This window comes from Oreochromis aureus, linkage group 7 (genome assembly GCF_013358895.1).
Source record: "Oreochromis aureus strain Israel breed Guangdong linkage group 7, ZZ_aureus, whole genome shotgun sequence".
NCBI lineage: Eukaryota > Metazoa > Chordata > Actinopteri > Cichliformes > Cichlidae > Oreochromis > Oreochromis aureus.
Window position 1 is genome coordinate 21,710,526 of NC_052948.1, and position 23,328 is coordinate 21,733,853.

Sequence of the window (23,328 nt, forward strand, 5' to 3'; positions counted from 1 at the left end):
TCAGTTTTGGGTCCAAAAACAAACAAACACCCAAAATAATATGACAGCTTCCAGCCAGGGACGCCTCTGGAATTTTTTCATAGCAGAAGTAGCTTAAGATTCACTTTCCCAGAATGGAGTAACCTAATGTCAGCAAATTTGGGGGGCAGTGCCCCCCCTTGGCCCCCCCTTGGTGGCGCCCCTGCTTTCAGCTTTCATTGTGAGTTGTAGTTCAAAATCAGTGTTTGACGCCTTGGTATTTTAAACATATTTTAAACTGTCCCTGAGTACAACGTATGTACAGCCAATAAATATCATCATCAAGGAAATCATTCACTAGTTTTTAAGACACTTAACTTTTAACCACAAAGAAAAGCACACAGGGGTTTCTGCCAAAAAAAAAAGTCAGGAGAGATCAGCAAAGTCATTAGGGTTCATCCTCTGGGGATCATTAATGCTTGCAGCCATCCATCAAACTGATGGCGAGATGTTTTGGCTTGGCCCAAAGTGGTAGGCTGACAGACATCGGAGACGTCGCTGAGACTCTCTAAACAGCCCAAAGACAACACTGGGAGTGCCTGAGATGTCACAGAACAGGTCGTGAGAGATGTGAATCCATCCTGGCATCACACAAGAATGTCTGCACATAATTAGGTCTCTTGGTAACATGTCTCTGACAGCAAGTGGTAATTAAATCAATGATACACTCATGCTACACTATAAAAAGTCCCTGACAGCCATTGGGTTTGTTTGTTTTTTCCACACTCAACATTTGGTTTATCCCATATAGAAGGATGTAAGATATCCACAACACATTCTGCAGCTAAAACAAATGCAGCCTCGTTGTCTAATAGATCTTTGGTGGCATATTTTAATCATGCACAAAATAATAGAAACATGTCAGTAAAGTCAGTTCTACTATGGACACATTGGGAAGCTGGAAGCACATCAAGGCCCAGACACAGCCCTGCGTTCACTTGCTTGTACTGTGAGTCAGTTGTGTTTGTTTCTTTCTTTACTTTTAATGGTTAATTCTCTGCTGTCCTTTTGGCCCAGTCGGTCTTGGAAAAACAAAAGATTTTTAATCTCGGTGACACGTCGATTAGGATTGCATGATTGCATCTATAAAACAATAATAGAAAACAGACAGTAAAATTAAGCTTTCTGTGTCATTTCAGTGATCTGTATTAAATAAATAAGGTAAGCCTTGGTTTGGATTTCATCTTCAAAATAAGTACTTGATTCTGCAGGTAGTACTGGTTTGTATATTGCTCATTTTATAACTGGCTTAATGCAAAACACCATACTGTAAAACCCCTCCACTAAATTCAGTCTTAAATCTTGCAGAAGTACAAAGATATTTTACTCCAATTTATGCATCTTCCTGTGTGTGTGCGTGCGTGTTAGTTTATCATATATTGGGTGTGTCAGCATTGGCCACACCCCTCTGCACGTCATGATCTGAGTGACACTCTCAGATCGAACACGTTAATTCTGCTCAGAAAAAACAAACTATCAAAAACTACTTTTATTGCTCAGGTCATCTCTTGAAAACAATCGCTGTTGGTTCATAGCAGTCTCCCACCTCCACCCACCAGCATCACTGCTATAAAGCGCCCATCCTACGGTGTACGTGAACGCGCAAGCGCGAGTACACGAGCGATAACAGCACCACGGCTCGTAGAGGAAAAAAAGGGAGAGAGAGCGAGAAGAGAGCACAGAGGAGCTGGAGGAGCTGCTGTGGGAGGAGGGCAGACGTGACGGGAGCACCCAAAACAGAAGCTGCCGGGAGTACGACACGGACAGAGGGACGGCAAAGACCGGATCTTATCTGCGGCACATTTTGGAGATTTGAGCAGCCGGATACGCGCTCTGTTAACGACGGCGGCTTTTTCCCTGCGGTAAAAAAAAAAAAAAAAAAAATCAGCACGGGTGTTTTTGGTGAGGAGGTCTGCTCTTCCTCTTCAGAAAGGACGGTCTGTGGCGGAGGGCTGTGCTCAGACTGAAGGCACGGTGGAGGAGGTAAGCCTTCCTTTTCTCCTTTCTTTCAGCTCCGTGTTGTTCAGCTCCCGCTGTCAGTAAGAGCAGACACCGGGGTGAGGAATGCCAAACCTCCGTCCTGCGGAGCTGCTGGCTGCCCCGATCAGTCAGCTCATCGGCTGCAGCCTCCTGTCCACCCCCCCACCTTAGTTCAGATGTTCCACCAGGACACCTAACCCACACCATCATTCAAAAATACCTTCCACCTTATGATGCCTGCACACACACACACACACACACCTACACCTTTCTCACGTCACCCTCTTCCACCGCCGCCACCGCCTCGGATGAATGTCACCCTGTTTTCTTACATAATGCAGTAAATGTGCGGGTACAGTTACAGATGTTGGCCGGTGGATGCGAGGCTCCACATCTGGCGGGGTGCAGCAGATAGACGTGACGCACTGGTGTAAACGGGTAAGACGGTCCGGGGCGCTGACCCGGCCGGGCTCTGTGTCGCAGAGGACGGGCTGCTGGAGCTGCAGCTGCGGGGCTTTGTTTTTGTGTCATTTACCTCCCCGCTAACGCGCTCTGTGAGCTCGTGACGCTCGGTGGTGACATTTTTTTTTCGTCAAGCGCGAGCCTCTCAGCTTGCTGACATCACGCTGCTGCTGCTGATGGGGCATAGCTGCTTTTTTTTTTTTTTTTACAGCAGGGCAGGAGGATGTTCAGCTGCTGTGGACGAGGCTCAGTATAGATCCTGTATTATGTCCTGTTGATCACAGCGTGCACTTAGAGCAGCGTTCTGCTTTACCTGTAGTCTAAACATGCTTTGATTCCGGCCTGATCGTAGATTCTGAATGGTTTGATTTCGAAACGTAGGCAATTCGACTTTTTAATGCAAATGAGTGACTAAAGAATGCACTAATTTGACACACATCCATCCGATCAACAAGTCTGACACAGATCTTGTCAGCAAAAGTAGAGCTATCAACACCAGAGCGGGATTTTAAGCTGTAAGCCTGCTACAGATCGAAATGAGAGAGCAGGTAGAGGAAATGTTGGTGTGATGTAATACCAAAAAGTACGAGCCATTTTGTGATGTTAAGTCAGGCTGAGGATGAAAATAAAAAAACACTTGAGTGAGATTCTGAGTCAAAATGAGGTGATTTCAAACCAGCTGACAGGTTAAAACATGCCTGCTTGGCCTCAGTCAGACCACCGGTGCCCTCAAGGTCTCCATCCACTAGCTCCGAAAGCCCCAGTACTAGTTCCACCCTCCTCCTCCCCTCCCTGTGGCAATCTGCATGAAATGCCACAGTGATGGGACTTTCAAGAAAACAGATAACAGCATTTTGGGTGGACGTCTTTGACAGGCAAGGAGAGACAAACACTCCTCACCACCTCTGGGTGATCTTGAGCTGTACTGTCTGGTTTCACTCTCCCCGTTGCCGGTTCGGGATAAGGAACATGCTGCTTTTTTGCAGTGTCAACTTTGCTGCCGTTAACATTTCATGCAGGTCATTATGTAAGTGGCGAAGCCCTTGAGAGCAGAACTGAAAACATTGCTTTGACAGCTCCAGCTGGCTGGCGAATGGGCTCGTGAGCGCGGCGAAGGAGCTCCAAAGCGGCCCAGAGATGTTTCGTTTTTAAATCTGTGGCAGATAAAGACATTTGTGAAAGCGGAAGAGCAGCCAGTGTGGCCATTTTTCCTCACAAGTTAATATAAACACCACATAAGAGCACTCAAGGCACTGAAAGAGAGATACCAGTCATTTCAATAATTCATAAACAGTGGAAGCCTTTAATCTATTTTCTACAGCTGTTTAGAGGCTCTGGACCAATGTGTCTAGATTTGGCTTTTTCTTGACTTTTTAATGCAAATGCAATCTTCTGCTGGGAAGCTGCTTTGTGAACATCACAGTGTGCCAGTTTAACTCACTGGGGCCCATTTTCCAAACCGCTTTGACAGGGATCTGCTGACAGCTGGTCACTATTTATGAATCCTACCTTGTATCCAGAACCTGGGAACTTGTGCACGTGTCCCTGATGATATGGAGGCTCTCCACTAAGGTTTAATTTTATTTAAACACTAAATATGTAGCTTGAAATTATGTCGTTTATTATCAGAAATAATAAACCATACTGGCAACGCGGTTGTTAGTGCAGCAAGAAGGTCCTGGGTTTGAATCCACCATCACAAGTAACTTGAACCTATCCCACAATTCAAAGATGTGTAGGTAGTGAGGTTAGCTTAACTGGTAATTTTAAATTGGCCGCAGGTAAGACTGGGAGTCCAAATTATCTGTCTCTCTGAGTTAGTCCTGCAACAGGCTGGCAACCTGTCTAGGATGTACCTCGCCTCTCGCCCTACGGTAGCTGGGATAGGCCCCAGCCCTCCGTGACCCTGAATTAGATAAGTGGAAGATAATGGATGGACAAATCATACAATCTTGTGGTTCATTGCTCTCACATCTGCAGTTTGTTTGGTTGATGTGAAACAGGAAAACCAATGGAAATGTGTGAAGGAAGGGTTAGAAAAGAGAGGCTTATACGGTAGTATTAATAGGGAATATTTACCAAGCCAAGTGTCTGAATTTTTAAAGAAGAAACAGGTCAAATCTGTGCAGTTGCAGTGTGAAATTGCCAAGTTATTGTCATAAATAAGCACCTCAAAAGACAGTTGATCAGACAGTTTGACTGATAGCTTAAGCACAACGAGTTAATTCAGTTCAAATGGATTTAAGTCAGTGAACAACTACATTTATGAAGCTTCTGTGTGAACAATCTGGACCCCCTTTGTCCTTGCATGAGGTGTTGACTCATTCTTGAACCTGCTGCAGAAATACTCAAGGTTTCATGTAAAACAATATCAGGATGAGGTTAAGGCCTCATATAGCATGTCAGCAGCTATGTGCATCTCTAAGCAGGTGTATTTATAGAGCCATTCACAATGGTGTGAATGGTGTGTGTGCATGCGTGTGTGTGAGGCATCTATCTTTGGATTCACGCTGACAAAAAGATTTTAAAAAGATACTGCAGTTAACTAGTCAGATTTCAGTTGTCACTAGTTTTATTTTATTTACCATGGCTCAAATCTGCTGTTTATGCACTTTATTTTTGTTATGCTTTGCCCTCACATTTTCTAACCTTGATCAGACAAATGTAAATGAAAATATAAAAGCCTTAAATTGATTTCTATTCCATGTTTGTTTATGTGTTAGTTGAATTTAGACCCCTCTTTTGTCTGCTTCAACTTATAGTATGAGATTTCTCACAGTTTTATTTTAGGTGTCACCCACATGGACTGTGGTGGTTGTGGTGTGAGAGGAAACAAACCTTTACAGACATCGTTCAAAAATCAGTCACTGCGATGGATTGCGGAGTACTGAGGCATGTCTGTGCACAGTTTGACGTTTTGCTTTTACTCTTAAAATCTGATGAACATTAAAAGTCATGTTTGTTTTTTTTATCTGTTAGATAAAAAATCCATTATATAAAAGATAGTGCTATCCTAGAAAGACCAAAGCTGTCTGTTTAAAGCAAGAAATACATGTTGTGGTTGTGTCCTAGGCCTCAACTGTTGTCCAGAAAATGTTAAAAAAAAAGTTAGCCTGGCTTGATCCAAAGTGTGTCAGTCTTCATAGACTCCCATGTTGAACTCTGAGGCATTTGCGTGCACCCGCAAACTCAAGTTATGAAAAATCATACCTATATTTTATCATCGGAGAGCCAAAAAAGTAAAAACACATAGGAAAACAGACAACGTGACCACCAACTGAATAACATCTTATCCTCTTCCTCCTCACCTCAAGCCTCATCTTCTGACCTGAAGTCAGGACTCTAACACATGCAAACATGCAGAAACATGCTTGTTTATTCCCCATCATTGTTGCAGTTGTGTATTGTCTGCAGATTACACATCTGTATCTGAACCTGAAGCATTATCTCATTTGGAGTTCTCCAGTTATGTGCAGCCATCTACAACAAACCTAACGCAGCAAGGGAAATCATTGCCAACACTGCACAAATGTAGTAGAGACCAACATATTTGTTGATCTTCTTAAAAGGAGTTTATTAAACTTCATTTCTTATCTATTTTCAAGAAAATAGGCTTGTAGTTGTTGTGTTAACTTCCTCTTAAACTCCTACACTCGATCCATGTTTAGAAGAGACCTCCTCTTGGTGGTGCATCACTGGTGGAATATTTCACTGTTGCTACAATGTGTTGGTGGAACACCACTAGAATAGACCCAGTGCTTTTATGAAATCTGTTTCACTGCCTGATGAAGGAGTGTATGCTGGAAGTCTTCATTTTAGATTCAACATGCTCATGCCACGAGAATAAAGGCATTTTAAAATGTTATATAAAAAAAAGAGTGTCTTGGTTTTCTTTAATGCCTTAGCTAATCTGTCTTATTCCCAAAATGATTCGAAGAAGATACAATGTAGCACTGGCAGCTTATTGATTGGGTAAATCCCGTTATCAGTGGTGGTTGAGCTTGGTTGCATCAGATGTTGCTGTGTCCTTCAATTTGCTCCCTACAAACTCATTTTTACATACACCTGCACACGGGTGCGTTAAAATAAAGAATCGCAGGCTCCAGTCGGCTGGATCACTCAGTCAAGCGCGATTGCTGTCACACTTCTGCTGTTAGTGGAGGCCGCCTTGTGACCTGCTGACCTCTGTCACACACGTGCACCGTGAAGACAGAAGCTGGCTTGTTAAGAGTGTGGATGCTGTGATATACAGAGTCTTTAAGTGCTTCATTTCATCGATTGAAGTTCTTCTCACAAACTCCTGAATCCAACAAATAATCCTCACACAGACACGTTTATCCCTTTATTACATCCGTCATCCGCAGCTGGGGTTAATTCATGAGCGCATTTTACTTGTTAGGTGTTATTTAGAGAAAAACATTCAAAGGAGCTGCGTCCAAACCAAAAAGACAGCCGGTGAGAATTCCTACCTCTCTTTTGTGCAGCTGTCTGATGAGATTAAAATACCTTTCACTTTTTTTTTTCTCCAGAAGCTTCTTGAAAGGATTTACTGCAGTATAAGAAGTGTCAGTGGCGCAGATTGTTAGCATGATAGCAGAAGTCCTTTTGATTCCAACATGGCTCGATTCTTGGTGGGGGCTCCGCTGTTTGTTATTCCTACAGCTGCTCAAAGCCCGGCTTTCCGTGGATTTCTGCATCCATTATCACTTCTCACATCTCCTTTGTATTATTCATTAACCTCATGCTATGGCTGTCACTGCTTTAGGCACCATTTAACGAGCGTTCGCCTTGTGGAAATAAACATGTCTTGGTTTTATTGGTGGGCTTATTTTGACATAGAGAATAGGCGCACTTGATTGTGGTTCTTACAGTAGGCAGCAGCCGGTGAGGGCATGGATCAGTCCCCTGGCACTGCCCGGGGGCAAAGAGCAGCCAGCGGCACCGCACCGCTCCCCTCCATCCTGCCTAGCTGGTTACAGATGGAGAGGCAGCAAGAGAGACTTTGACAGGGAACGAGGATGATTAAGCGAGCGAGTTTAGGCGTTGATACATGTTGAAGGATTCCTTTTAAATCAGCCAGCAGTGAGACTCCCTCTGCAGATTAAGACTGTCTCTCTTACCTTTATATGTCTCTACTAGTTTCTGAAGGCAGTATATTTATGGTATATAAAGAGGAATTTTTGGTGGAACTCTGATATTAAAAGCTGTGTGTGGTCAACGTGTTGTCAACTACTGCATGAGAGGGTAGAGCTTGGGACAGCTAAGGCTGATTAATAGGATGCTAAATATGGCTTGTGTAGAAAGGGGTTCAAAACAAAACCTGCGTATCACAGAAACCAAGCAGCTCAGTGTTTTTATCTACTGTCACCCATCGATCACCAACAGTGCACTGCCTATAATAATTTACAATTTTAAGCTTTACCCAACAGTCACAGTGAGTGAAATTAGCGATACAGGCCAAAACCATTTTTATACCAGGCTGTAAAAGTGTTTATTTCACCTCTAAAGTTTGGCATTTTAGCATGGGAGTCAATGGGATTTATTCCGTTTTGGAAACAGCTTTAAGTAGCCATTGGAGGAACTTCAGGTTTTGGCAGTTCTGCAAAAACTAACCACTTAGAATGTGACTTGGCCCAAGAACCTGGAAACAGTGTCACTTACCACAAGAACTCAAGTCGATCCTCGCCAGCTACACGTTACGTTTAGCTAAACTGCTTTGTCCCTGGCTCCAGTAAAGACCTGTCCTAATAATGCAGCTGGCAGCCTCCAATGAATTATATCATGAGTTTTATTTTACTCCCTGTGGACTGAACCGCTACAAAGAACAATTTGGGACAGGAGATAAGATACTGCTGTCTGAGTTTGTTGCATATACCAGTATATATGCATACGTGTATCATTTTCTCTCTTAATTATCGTAAAATCATTTACCAAACGCAACAGTTTCAGCTGGCTGTTATTTCTGTGAATAGAACGATCAAAACACTGAGTTTGTATGCCAGAAAACCAAAATGCTAACGGGCACTAAGATGTGAAAGTAAAGGACGTCTTTCACGTCACATACAGTTAAGAAAATAATTGTGGTATCTTTAAAGTAGCATTTTCTACTGTACTTTATGGCTTTTGCTTGGCAGGGCGAAATACGCAAGTAGTCAAATGAGTCTGGTTCACAGATTATCTTAACCACTTTATTTGGAAATTATGCCTGTAGTGAGTACACTCAAATGCTGTAATTATCTCTAAAACTGTTTGCATACTTTGTAAAGGCGCGTTGAGTCATTTAAAGATGAAATGGAAACATGTTCTCTGAAAAGCTCCATCACAATTGACAGTTTGGGTACATAAAACCTATAAACAAATCCTATAGGACTGTGTAAATACTGGTGCCGTTTACCCTCTTTAATGATTATCAAGTCGGAGCGAGCAGAGTTATCACAACTGATATCAACTGATATAAAACCCAAATTGTATGAAAGTGGAATTTCCCTGTGAACATTTCCAGTTCGTCTGCCTTTCCTTGTCCACTTCTGTGTGGCTTGGTGCTCACATGAGCCACATGACCCCAGACCATGCATTTAAGTGAACAGTGGTCTGTCAGTCATTAGTTCCATTAATTTCTTAAGATTGCAAGTTCACTGTGTCAGAGCTCCAATGGCTTTTCAGTAGATTAGTAACTAGGGCGACTAAAGGCCATTTCCTTGGAGTCATCCATAAAATATCACATTGACCTTTTTTTTGTGTGTTTGTTTTATTGAGTTTATGTGTTAAGCAGCTGAGGGGAGCCAGAATCCAAACCTCAGCTCTTGGAAACAATGGACGCACCTCAGAGGAAGTCATCCAGAAATGCTGAAAAATCTCAAATTCCTTCAGTTATTATTATTATTCTCATATGAAGTTTTAAGCAGCAATTGAAAATGGTTGAACTTGCACTTAAAGGCCTCGAGTGAGTTCAGGTGGCCAGTATTAGGCCCCGCCGTGTGTTTTAGCTCTGCTCATGATGCTGATGCTTGCACTGTTTGTCTCACTGTGTTAACACCAGATTGATGGAGTCGCTGCCCAGATTGACAGATCTAGCTCAGCCAGCCACTCTCCCCTAAAGTCTGCCAGACTCTGCCTGTGAAAATGCCTGTGAGGTTAAATCAGTAGTAAGAAAAACTCTTGCCCCCCTCTGCAATTAGCACCGTGTCATTTTGGGGTTCCGAGGCAGTTGATAATGTCACATCTCACTTGTGTGTCAGTGGTTCGTTTTTTAAACGTTTTTGACACGGTGCCTACAGACTGAAGGGGGGCTGCGTTATTCCACGCTTGTGTCACTTCCCTAAATGCTGAACTACCGTCTATAATAAGTGCTTGTTTCATATTCGTTCTGTCAGTTAGTTTGCAGGCTGCAGAGTCTGGCTTCAGTCACTGCGGCCTCGGCTGCGGGTTGGGATTCGTAGCCAAATGACGCCCTGCTGAAGAGAGCTGGCAGCCGATACACATGCGAGAGGAATTTGAATACATGCACAGTACGACAAGCAGGCAGAACAAGCATGTGACCTACTGTCTGCCACTGCTTTGTTGCAGTATGCTGTTGGCAGTGTGTGAGAGAGAGAAAGAGACAGTAGTGGCCAGAGCCAGAACAAAGCAGTCTGTGACCAGAGTTGGGTGTGGCGCAGTCAGTTTGATGAAGTCGGGATCCTTGCTGCTGGATTGCCGCTCTCTCAACACTCAACACTTCTTCTGGTCACCAAACATTGCATGAATTTCCTACCAATTCCAAAAAACTGCATTTCCAGTGTGCTCTGTGAATTGTAAGCTACATGCAGACTGAATGATTGTGGAAAAACTAAGATAAGAAATCACACTTATTTATCTTAAGACATCTCAGGCTGTCCCTCATCTGTTTTATACATGAGCTATTCATTAAATGAGAAAAAATAAAGAACACTTAATGCTGTCATATTTTTCAGGGAGTGGAGCAACGGGTGTATTTCTCTTGGAATTATGGTTTTGGCTTCTTAAAATCTTGATTATGCCCCAGGTAAACATTTTAAGAAGATACTTTACAGAGCGTGCTTGTCACAGCACTGTAATGTCAAAATCAAGACCTGCACCCAGGGAAATACTAAGTACTCAATGCTATTTTCGATACCACAGAGTTAAAAAAGCCAAAATTAAGAGAAATCATTAAAAAAAAGAAAATTACAGCAATACTGGTTTATGTAAATTTAGCCACAGTCTTGTGACTGTATTTTTGTTGCTGATCAAATAGTTGTTAAAACAGGCTGGCACTGTTTTTGTCTAGTCGCTGGTAGACCTTCCTTAGCTTCAGTCTGGGAGATTTAGAGAAACAGTACTCTTTAGACACAAATAATTGTGTTATTGTTTTAATTAATATTTTCTGTTAACATAACAATTGATGCCTAAACCCAGAAATAATGTTGTTATTCTATAATTAGCCATAGCTGCTGGCTGCTACCTTAATGACGAGTTAAAGATAGCTAACACTTAAACGGCTAACATTAATATGTATGCCGGGCAGGTTCATATTTATGATGCCTGCTTAATACTTCTATGTTGTTAAAACGATGGAAAGATTTAGTGACATCTTGAAATTTCTCACAAAGACCAGGGTATCAGTGCCAAGTTACTTGTTGACTACTGTTGATGTGTTCAGCTGCTAGTGAAGGGAGGGGCCATGTGACTTTCAGATGACTGTTCAGATGGAGGAGGTGAGCACAGAGTTGTTTGTATCGATACCTGCAAATTAGTATCTAATCTGATAGTAAATTTCAAGATCAGTTAGTATCTGAGTGTCATTTTTTCTGAGAACACTAAGAAAAACCCCTACAATAAAAACCAGTAGATTTGTGTTTTCAGCAGTTCAAAAGGTACTGTAAGTACTGGTCCTGGTCACATTTCTACTAGAGAAAAATGTTCTTTTAAAAATGCAAGTTATTGTGCAATGCTTTCACAGAATTGGACCATTTAAAATTAAACCAGGCTCTGTGAGGCCCACGAACTGAAACGAGTTTAACACCCCTGACATGATTTTTAGTTTCAGTCATAAATTCAGGTTTTCTGTGTTTCTGAAAGGAAAAAAAAAGTCAAAGGTGTCCTGCTGAGATCAGTTTAAAAAATGTAAACTATTCCTGTCCTAACAGTCTCTTTCTTTTTGCCCTCATTTTCTTCTTGGTCACATTTTCTTTCATGCCTCTTTTCTTGCGTCTCACTTTCCTTTGTGGCTATAAAAGCGTAGTCATTTTGCCAAGGTTGTCTGAAAGTTGCTCTGTCCTGCAGCCTGTCCTACTTTGGTGCACGACTCTAAACTGGGACGGCACAATACGAATATAGCAGGTAGGATCCTTTGGTTCGGTTGCCTTAGTCACGGGATCTGTAGATTTGCAGTTTGTACAGCGTCTCTGTCTCAGTGTCCAGTCATCGTCCTGTACTGGAGTTTGCTGTAAATACCCCAAAGTTACCAAATCCTGTGTTGCATGTGCAGGAAGTGACATTGTCTCACAGGTCCTATGTACATGAGATTTAGCTTTTTTATTTTACACATGAACAACGTTAGAAGAATTTGGTCAAAGCTTTCCTAGAAATGTAACCCCCATGTCTGCGGAGGTGCATGTCCGGTCATGGTGTAAAGTTTTAAAATTGTTGGTGGTTATGACGCACCTGCAGTGTAGATTTACCACAGAAGCATAAATCCCACTTGATGTTTAAAAAATGATCATTGCATCTTCTTCTGCTACATAATCTACCACAATAACACCTATTCTGTTAGTCCTCGCTCAGGTTTACAGTTATGATAACTGTTTAATACTTTAATGTTGTTGAAACTAGAGCTTTACTGACCTCTGGAAATCCTTCGTAAAGAACTTTGGGAGGATTTGAGAGCTTTAGTCAAACAGAACTGGTTATTTTGAAGACTTTGAAGAACTTTGAAGAGAATGCTGTACTGTTTTGTGACATTTACAAGACTAAATTTATCATCTTAATGATAACTGAACAGATGGCTAATGGGATAATTGTTAATACTTAAAAAGTTAACAGTTAAATGTGTATGTTGACCAGGTAATATTTATGATAAAGATTTAATACTTCAATGTTGCTGACATGAGAGCTTTACTGACCTCTTGAAATTCTTAAAGATCAGGGAGTCAGTGTCATGTTAGTTGCGCTACTATTGATGTGTTCAGCTGCTAGTGAGGGGAGGGGCTATCTGAAGTTCTGCTTCAGCTGCAGGAGGTGAACACAGAAGCGTTGGTATCAATACTGTTGCAAAAAAGTATCTAATCTGATAGTAATTTTTACTAACAGTATCCAAGTATCATTGTTTTCTGATAGATGTACTTGTCAGTGTTGTTGAAACTAGAGCTGAGCGGTTATTTTGAAGATTTTGATGAGAATTTTGTACCTTTTTGTAACATTTGGAAAATAATCAACTGATTCTTTGATGATTACCTGTTACTGATAAAGGCATACCAATGAAGCAGCTTAGTCCTCTCTATTATGCTCTTCATTAGCTCGTGTCTGTCTTGTTTGGGCTTCTAAACACTGGCCACAACAACAAAAGCCTGCAGCCGCTGTGTTTTCATGGCCGCCCGTGTTTCCCCTTTCCTTTGTCTCATTTTCATCTTTTTTATTTATATGTTAATAAAGCAATTAGTTAGTGTTTGGATGTGCAGACGGTCAAAGCTCGGTCCTTCTTCTTCTGCTTCCTCCTCCTCCTCTCTCTGCTGCACGTTGTTCATTCATTCAGGCTTGTGGTCCTTGTGACAGCGTAACCCCTTCAACCTTCCCTGTCAGGCAGCAGTTGCTAGGAGCCAGACTCGCTCGCTCGCTTTCAAATAAGCAGCTAGTTGGAAACAATAACCCGACACTGCTGATGAGCTTCACAGAGGTGCATCAGGTAAGATGGGTTTTCACCTAAATTTCTGTTATAGTGATGAAAAATGTTTTCACTGCGTTCAGGTGCTGCTTTTAGATCTGCCTCCACATTGTCCTGAAGAAATCTCCAGTTGTGTCTGGGTTGTTTTTTTTTCTCTTTCTCCATTAGTAAATGATGGCATCAGCAGATAGAAAGATATAAGACAGCAGCTTTAAATGTGGGTTATTTTTCTCTCTTTTTTCTGGCCAATTAAAAATTGAAAATGGTTTTTATTCGCTCCACGGTGAATCCTTTTTGTTTTGAAAAACTGCCAAAATATTCACAGGTATCAGCTTCTAAAATGTAAATGCTTGCTAGTTGTCTTTGTCTTTGAGATACATGTGATTATGTCGACTTGATAGATGAATCCTCAACAAATATAATGGTGTGCTGCTCTCCTAATGAGCAGTGGACACTTTCACGTATCGGAACACTGTAAAGCATGATGAACACTGTAAATGAGGGAAACCAGTGTAACGTAGCAAGGGCGAGTGATAAACAGCTTGCAGAGACGATGAAGAAGGAGCGACAGTTAATATTTTTGGTGAAACGTACAGTATGAATTCATCAGGGAGTCTGTCGTGTCTGCAGCTGTGGCGCTAATGAAAAGCTCTCAGTTTCCTCTCAGGCAGCAGATGCTATTTGGTGCGAAGAGGAGAGCCGAGCAGCAGCAGAGCTACAATCTCATCTGGAACAATGATGAAAGCCGTTGGTATAAAACCAGCCGTGGACGGAGCGCTCTCATTGGGCGGCAAAGAACGAAGGGAGACTAGTGATTGGCTCGAGGGTTCGGAGTAGCTGCGTTGTGGTTGGCTGTTGTCACGGCGCTTAAAAGTCCACCAGAGAAAGAGAGTGTGTACAAATCAAGCTCAGGACAGATGCATGACTGTGTGTGCGTGTGTGTGTGTGTGTGTGTGTGTGTGTGTGTGTGTGTGTGTGTGTGTGTGTGTGTGTGTGTGTCTAGTTTAGATCAAGGTGGAAACAGTGGGGTTTAATTTAGTTTGAGCAGGGTGTGAAAGCTGGCCCGCTGTGGCTACATGGGTGTGAATAAAGGGTCTTTGAGTCATAACACGCTCAGCAAACACACACACACACCCACACATTTACACTAATAACATATGTCCACAATCACGTGTCAGATGCCATCTTCCTGCATAGCTGCATTTTGAAAAATTACCATGTGAATCTGCATCCGCTGCACCACCATGTATCTTAACTACACAATATATTTTTAATCTGTTGGATTGCATTTATCGTTGAGTATGTAGATGTAAAAAAACCAAATACAAATAAAAGATGTTTAGTCAGTTTTACACAAACTTGATGAGATCTTCCGGCTAGCACCGGTTAGCACATAATCACATGACAAAAGTCATGTGATTTGCATGTGCCACGCACTCAAGCTCATACAAACGTTTGACCTTGTTGCGTAAAATTGTGCTTAAGCACGTCTGTGTCAGTTGTGTATTTATTAAAGCAAAAAGTGTGCAAATAGGCGACGCACTTGGCACACTTTAAAGGGACGGGTTGTGTTCAGCTGGGTTTAGCTCAACAGAAAGTAAATAGTTCCTATTTGAAACTGCTCAGAGAGGTTTGTGGATTTTATTTTGAGAACCTGTTTCATAGTTTCTGGAAAAAGACGGTTGCTGAGTTTGTATTTTTTTTTTTCTTCAGTTTTCCAAAAGAGGAGTGCAGTTTAGTTTCATTATATTAAAGAGAAGACAGATTTCTGTACACTGATGTCTCCAGAGCTGAACAGCTGACTCCAGAAAGTGGCTGGATGGCTAAAAACCCACCAGAGGAAGTTACCATGTAATATTTTATATGTAAGTTAAATGTTTTAGATTAGTTTTTAAGGTAAATCTTTAATATTTGTTTACTTATATCAAGTCATATTGTTATTGCACATTGCAGGCCTACTTGAGATATCCTTTTTATCAAAATAAGCATATTTAAAATTAATAAATGAATATGTTTATGTGTCTGAACTGAATAAAAAATGAGCACAGATACAGGTTAGATGTGGTTCATGCTCGTACAATCATCCTCGTTAGTACATGCAGACTATATTGGCAACCTCCACTCAGGCTTTTTGAGCTTGTTTGTCTCCCCCACCACAAACCCCGGAAATATCAAAAGCCAAACATCAAGTGCCAGGTTACTCTGTGCTGTCTGTTTGTTTTTTGTTTTTTTTATTAAAATTAAAAAAAAAGCTCTTCAGCATCATCGCTAAAGCCACTTGCTACTTCCTGTTTGTAGATTATGTCTTCCATCTTTGTTACTCTCAGAAAAACACAGGATATCCAAGCAAACCCCAGCCCCAGTGAGCCTTGCTGATTGCATTATTTTTCTGTTTATTTGATTTATTTGTTTGTTTTTGGTGAATAGTCTTTGCAGAGTCTGCTTTCCACGTCTCCGACATGGTTTGTATAAATAAAAGACATGAAAATCTGATGGATCCTTGCTTTGAATTCATCTGTAGGCTGGGCTCTGAAGGATTAGAGACCTTGGATGTGTTCATTACTGAAGGAAATTTTAATCTCCGACCTCTTCAGTCCTTCTCCAGCTGACTGACAGTTGATTAGGTGACCGAGGCAGAGGAGGGAGGCAGAGCAGCTGCTGCCACAGAGAAAACAATCAGCGAGTCACACACTGGCCTCTAAGTGGATTTGGTGGCTGGATGGAGAAAGGGAGGAAAAAGGGAGGGGGAGGGGAGACGGTGTCTGCGCTATATGTCTAGATCGCCTTGTGGACCGTGTGTGTGTGTGTGTGTGTGTGTGATTAGATGTGCCTTTTGTTTTCATGATGTGTGAGTGTTAATCCTGTGCAGTCATTTTGTGTTGCCAGCAATGTGTTGGACATGCGTGTTTGTTCAAAATGAAATTTTCATGTGGGGAAACTGGGTCATTCCACCAACAAATCAATTCGATGCAATGAAATTATTGAGCTTTAACAGGAAGGTTACATTTAATAGCAAATGCATGTGTATTTAATGCAGACAAGCATTGAAATCTGGTGTTAATTTAACTGATAGAAAATCATAGTGATTTAAGAAAATGTGGTTTATTATCATTGTTTTTAGAAAGCTTTTGAAGTGTAGAGCATCTTTGATCAGTAAAGCTTCTACAGACGGTTGCAGAGATGTGTTGTGTTTGTGTGTCTGGGCTATTACTGATGAAACTGACCTTGTGGGTAAAGCTAAAAGCAATATGTGTGCATGTTTAAATTCAGGGTGTATTTGTATCTGCATCTGATGAAACACTGTCTGTTATCTAAGAGATAACTGAGAGCGAGGGCAATTCTGTCAAATCACTGGGCAGTGTATGTTCCTACCCTTATTTATGGCCACTGTGCCTGATTAGAGACAGAAGGAACATGATTGTTTATATATGCAGGAGAAATCAGCTTCTACTGAAGATTGTCTGAGTTCAGCTTTAGACAGGTGAGAGGTTCAGTCATTCCTAAGGGACTAAACTTGGGAATGACTGAAGTAGGCAAGTAGAGCTAATTTAAGACAATCTAATCTGAAGTGGTTCAAGCATCTGTGATGTTCCTGGTCCCCTCCTAGGTCAGGTGTCTCTTTGGTAGTATAGGAATGACTCGGTATTCCTAAAGCTGGAGGTGGTTGCTGGGGCGAGAAGGATCTGGTCATCTCTGGTTAGACTACTTCTCCAGTGACCCCTTATTTTTTTAAAAAATGGATGACACCATGATAGAACGTATACTTGTAGCAAAAACAGTGAGAAATGCTCCACATTTTCTTCTTTGTTTTTTGTCATGAATGATGGGGATATCCCACACTGGAAAAAGCCTAGCTTAGTTGTATCATTCCTTTCTTCATGAAGTTTGTCTGGAAGTCCCACGGGAACTTAGCCCTGTTGTTTTCGACCCCCTTTGGTGGTCTTCCATAAGGACTTGGGGACTTCTAGTCCATATGCACCACAAGTGGTTTCCCAACCACTTGGTTATGCCTCTCAGTGTATGTGTCTCACCTTGCATCTTACATTGTGCTGCTGTGTTGTGGATGGTCTCTGGAGCACCATTTCACAGACTTGGGTCCTGTTGGTTTTGTTAGAGTTCTGCCTCTATGGGTCTGCTGCTTAGGATGTAGTCTTGTGCCGCCACATCAGAGTCTCTGTGCTGTCCTTTAAGCTGGCCTTCATTAGGATTTCTTCATCTCAGGCCCTTCCTCTGTCGATTGTATATCCCACACAGGTGGTTGGCCATCCAGAGATTCCCCTCCTGTTCCTCATCACTGTCTATCTCCAGTTGCTTCATCCTGATGTTATTTGTGGATGCTCCAAGTCCGTGTATTCCTTGCTCTCCCTCTTTCAGTTGCTCATAGAGCCTCAGAGTGCTGGACTTCACGTGGAGACCTCTGTGCATTGTCAGGAGTTTTCATATCTTGTCATCAGTGGTATCCATCTACTCCTGTGACCAGCTTATTATTCTAGTTGGGTATCTGGGTTCCTTTTGGCCTGCGGGATACCCAGGTACTTGTAGCTGCACTGTATCTCTGCTATTATATACTTCCAGTTGCTCTAACACTGGTGGATGCTGGTGAGATGGATCAGTGAGTCGATGTCTGGCTGATGGTCACTCCCCTCCTGAATCTATATCCATATCTACTCTTAGTGCTGGGCTGGTTTAGGGGATTGGGGCCTACTGAGAACAGCAGGGACAGCATATTCACCTGGGTGTATTCTGCACTTGATGGTAACTTGTGTGATTGCCTTCAAGTTGGTCACTAGTGTTGTCTTCATTGAGCATTGAGTTGTGGGCTTTCTTGTACTCAACCCAGGGAGTCCTCAGGTTGGTCTGTCTGGTCTTGTAGTCCTAGTACTGTTCTGATAAACAGGAGTTGATTCTTTGACCCTCTGGTGATATTTCCAATGTGTTTCTGAGCTGTGTTCACGTATAGACTTGTGCCTATTCAGCTTGGCTAAAATGCCTGAGAGGAGCTTCCACGTTGTGGAGAGGCAGGTAATTGGCCAGTAGTTCAATGGGATCTTACCCATGTAGGGATCCTTCATGATCAGGATTGTTCTGCGCTGTGTTATCCAGTCTGGATGAGTACCTGCTGTTAGGAGCCCCTTGTTTTGAGTGCTGTTTGGCGTAGATCATATCAGGTCCTGGTGCTGTACATCCTTCTTATAATAACTTCCATCTATGGGCTAATCCCAGCATAGTGGAGCCTACCCAATACCTGCCTGTAGGATATGTTGTAGTGGCAGCCATAATATATCTTTATGATGCACTTATACAGCATAATCAGTTCAGGGTATGGTAAGAAATTGTTGTTATTTGTACCCTGATAGGAACACAGCTGCTTTTAGGTGCAGCAGGATACTGAGGGCATGCTAAAATCTCAACATGGCTGTGTCTGTTGATGATTTGCATTTGTTTTCTGCAGCACATCTTGACGTAGTCTGTGGCTTTATTCACCTCGAGTGTGTCTGTGTCTGCTGAATGTGGTGAGAGTTTGTGGTCACACTTTAAGGGAAGTGTAGAGAGCTTTGTCTGTGTCTGTTTTTGTCTCGCTGCTCTTGGCTGGTACAGAAAATGAATCTACTCAGGTCACACTTGCAGACTGCTAAAAGCAGATGTTACTAGTTATTCCTCTTTTTTTTTTTCTTGCTTCACGCTGTCTCTCAATTTGGGGGGAGAGGAAAAATAAAAGTCATGATGCAGTGAAACGTAAACTTAAAAAAGAAAATGTTATTGTACCATTAAATTACACACTTCATCCCCCCTCCTGTGTGAGGAAACCGACTATCTGTTTCACCATCGCATCCATACGTGATTTATTGATGAGGATGTAATAGGTTTCTTTGTTCCCAGAGAGGATTCACACACGTCTTTTGTATTATTTATATTAAAGCGTTAAAATTCACAGAACGTGGCCACATGTTTAGATTTTTCAATGATGTGTTTCAGTCATGCCAATGATATTTTTGTAAGTGTTAAATTGTCTATGGTCCCACCCTGTTTTCTAAAACGTGCCCTGAGGCCTTGTGGGAGATGCATTTTGGCCTGATGGCTGCATTCTTGGGACTAAATTGAGTGTACCTAATCCCACGTCACTGATATCGCCACAAACGCACACATGCACACACTCTTAACAGCTCTCGTGTCTGCCCTCAGGGGCTCTGCGTAGGAAGCAGACTGGTGGCTGATACTGCAGACGGACCCTCGGCCGTTCCTGCAAACCTCTGCTCTTTAAAATGTCATCATGAATGTGATCTGTCTAAATGCTAATAATCTAAGATAGCTGGCGGCCATGAAGCCTTATTACAGTATTAAAAAATGTGTTTGAACATCTCTGACATCATCCTACAGGATTTGGCAGACGCTGTAAAGTAATTTGATGCTGCTTTTCGTTTTTTCCTGTTCTCTCCTCTTTGGCCTTAACTGCCACTTTTCTTTTTTTTCCCTTTTAGCTGACATAAAACACATCTGTGGGCTACAGGCGACGTGAGCATTTTCAAAACATCCTCTGAGGAGTTTTGGAGGACAGTCCGGAGTCACACGAGCGAACAGAAAGCTGCGAGTTTGTCACATAGTTTCTGCTTCTGGGCTCTAATCTTCTGAGGATCCAGTTCCTCCGTTTGATGGTCACATCTAATCTGTACAGGATTGGTCTCGGGAGGGCACACAGGGTGACTGAGACACAGCTGTTGCTATGGTAACCTCGTGGACCAAGGATAGTCACTGGGTATTTGGTTTCAGGAAAAACTGAAGGAGATGTAATTGAAGCATTTCTGTATCTCAGTCAATGAGGACATGATTTTTGGGTTTGGTTGTTGTGATGTGGCAAGACAGTGGCATAAGAATGAGTCCTAGAAGCTGGAAATAAGTTATCATTACTGTACTTCTGGTTCCCTGAACTCTTTAGTCATTTTTTCAGTGGGTTTGTGGTTGGATGTATAAAAGAAGGCAGACAGTTAACCCAACATTTGTTTTACGACATGAAATATGTCAATAAAACCTCACTTGTGCCCAAACGAGAAGATGGGGACATGCACTCTCATCATGGCGAGCATATAAGCTTAGTGGTGTTGACCCTGCAGTCATGTGACCTGGCTGTTGTTTGTATCCTAACATTAGAGTTTAACCTCCTGTGATATCATTGAAAAATCATGAAAGTGGTGTTTATCAAGATTATCTTATTGAACAAAATCTGTGTTTTCTATAATAATAATCCATAGGTTTTAGATTTTGTTGGAAAAATCTGGTTGTCTTTTCCTCAAGGAAACCAAAGAAGCATAAAAATGAGCCTCAAAGCCCTTTTGACATCAGAGGATCTGTTTATAGTTTTGGGTATTGCATTTAAAAGATACTAATCACATTTGTAGTCTTAATGATAATTTTGTGTGCAGCTGTTCTTCAGTATTCGTCTGTCTTTGAAGGACAGTTTAAGACTGTATTTCTCTGCTTGAGGATCTTTAGGATTTGATAACTACAGCATGTGCTGATCTCGTTGAGCTAAGACCTTGATTTATGACCCTATTTAGAGTTATCTTCGCCAAAGACCCTTTTGTGGTCCCACGTTAGCCTCCAGGGTCAGAACATACCACTGACTCTCTTTTGACACGTCATCCGTTTTTCAATGATAGGACGCAGCGGAGCGTTCAGTGCCAGAGGTCTTCGCTTAATAATACAATCGCTCGGTCCACAAAGAGGAGATGAGAGTTGCTATCAGCTCCACATTCAGTTGATGCTGTCAGACCATTACTGTAGCTGTTAACGGTTATAGAGTTAATTCTAACACTACTGGCTTTAATGTGAGTTAAAATGAGTTGGAAGACAGGTGAGAATATCAGAAATATTTAATCATTTTCTAAAACCCCAAGAACTCTCCCACTTCAGCATGTTGTTGCATGTCTTAAAAAGTCAAATGTCACTCACCCTGTCAATCCTTAACATAGTAATTGTCACTATAAAGGGTAAACTCTACAGCTATACCTTTTTAAAGATTGTAATTCACTCTCCTTATTGTGCCAAAAGGAAGAGAGGAAAAAAATCTACATTATAAACATGTCAGATTTGTTTTAAACTGTGTTGAAGGCCTGTACAGTACTGATGGGGCATTACTAAGCAATGGCCACTGTCAAGGGTCGCAACAATACCCAAAAGCACGCTTTGAGACAGGCAGGATAACTAAAAGCAAGCCCTTTATTATGGCTGGTACAAAATCCACAGAATACAAAAGTCCACAGGACAAGGAAAGCAGAATCCTAACAAAATAGTCAGGAACACACTGGGAGGAAAACGGACAAAAGGCAGGCCTTAAAATCTTACATGTGAGGTAATCAAGGTAAGTGGACACAGGAGGGTAATGGGACACAGCTGAAACGAATTAAAACAATGCCAGGAAGTACTGTAAAAGTGAATACGAGGCACTTGAGACAGATGACTATCAAAATAAAAGAGGAAGAAACTCAAAGCTAACCTAAGAGGAAGATTTGACAAGACACAAAAGGATGTTGTGGAAATTTGGAATAAAGTAAAACATCAAGACTTAAATCTAACTGTAAACACTAAGCACTGGATGGAATATCCGTCCATGCATTTCCGACAGACTTCCCTCACCCTGGCCACCTTTTCCAGCTCCTTCCCAAGCCGGCTGAGTGATATAATCTCTCCAGTGAGTAGAGATTATATATTATGTGAATCTTAAATGACCAAGCTCCTCACTCTCTCTAAGGGAGGCCCAGCCACCCAAAAAGCTGAACAAACGAAGAAGTACTATTTTGTTGTTTGTCACATGTATCTTTTTTTTTAATAGAAGTTGACCCCAAGTGCTTTACAGACAGGAACATTTGCCTGCCAGATCCAGAAAAACCCAGCTGAATGATTGAAAGGGGTGTTTTTGTTTTGTCGTGTTAGTTAATTATTGTGGAAAGTAAAAATTACAGTGATTTAGTTGTCATGAAAATTCATCAGGTAAATTTAAAAGGTATCAGTATTGGTATCGGCAATACTGGCCCTGTATTTACTTGGTATCGCCAAAACTTGTGGCATCACATGCTGAGATCTCCGCTGTAAGATTCCTCTCACTGTTGTGACAGATGAGAATCTGAAAATCGTTTTACTGACTTTTAGAGATTTGGAACCTTTTTATTTTTCGTTTTGTTTTTCTCGTTCACATTATTTGTCTTTCCCTCGTCATCTCTGCAGAGTAGCTTGAGTCAACTGAGTTCTTTTAGATTCAGAGCCCTGTGTTGTAAGGAAGGGTTAAACCAGCCGTGGAGCCTATGTTAGAGCCCCGTTATTATCTGTCATTACCCCACAGAAATCTGTCTCTTCTACTTGTTTTTGTCCACTCTCATGTCTGTGTGACCTGCTCCAAGCACCGCGGCATCAGAGATAGCAGTGCTGGTTTTCAAGGAGGCTTGATAATTTAGGCCATCCTGTAGCTCGAGACTTGAGCTTCCAGGGATTTACTATCCATGCAGGCGAGAAACAGTGAAGTTTAAGAGGAGGATGTGCTAATCTTCTGTACATTTAAACAGATTGTCACAGGAAAATGATTCATGTGGAGGGAGGAGGCTGAGTCAGTGCAGAGAACTCTGTGGCTGAAAAATCCCTGAAGCGGAAGTGAAAGTGACCACAGTGCAGTGTTTTCCCCTCAGCCTCTTATCGTGTCATGTTTCACTCGAACGAAAAGGGGACCTTGAAACATCTTCCGCTTTCTCTAATTGGAGAGTCATTTCCTTTTGGATTTCAGGGTGAGAGGGAGGGGCGCGCTGATGTTGAATGAAAACTGAGAGCCGAAGATAAACCTCTACTACCGAGAAGGAGCGAAAAACAGAGGCCCAGATGATGTGAGCGACCGAACACGTACAGCAGCAAAGACCTCACACTGTTATTGTGTTGAGCTGGTTGAATTTGCTGAAACGCAAGGTCTGGCACACACAATAGAGGTGGGGCTGGAGCAAACAATGCAG

General features: G+C 42.0%; 1 protein-coding gene across 6 annotated transcripts in view; it reads left to right on the forward strand.

The window, feature by feature from the left end:
- Window positions 1-1,629: 1,629 nt before the first annotated feature.
- Window positions 1,630-23,328, forward strand: part of LOC116330462 (unconventional myosin-IXAa-like) — a 148,975-nt gene continuing 127,276 nt past the window's right edge. For all 6 annotated transcript variants that reach the window (XM_039614970.1, XM_039614973.1, XM_039614974.1 and 3 more), the window contains exon 1: window positions 1,630-2,001. The gene's annotated coding sequence lies outside the window, so the exon portion shown is untranslated. The remainder of the gene's footprint in view (window positions 2,002-23,328) is intronic.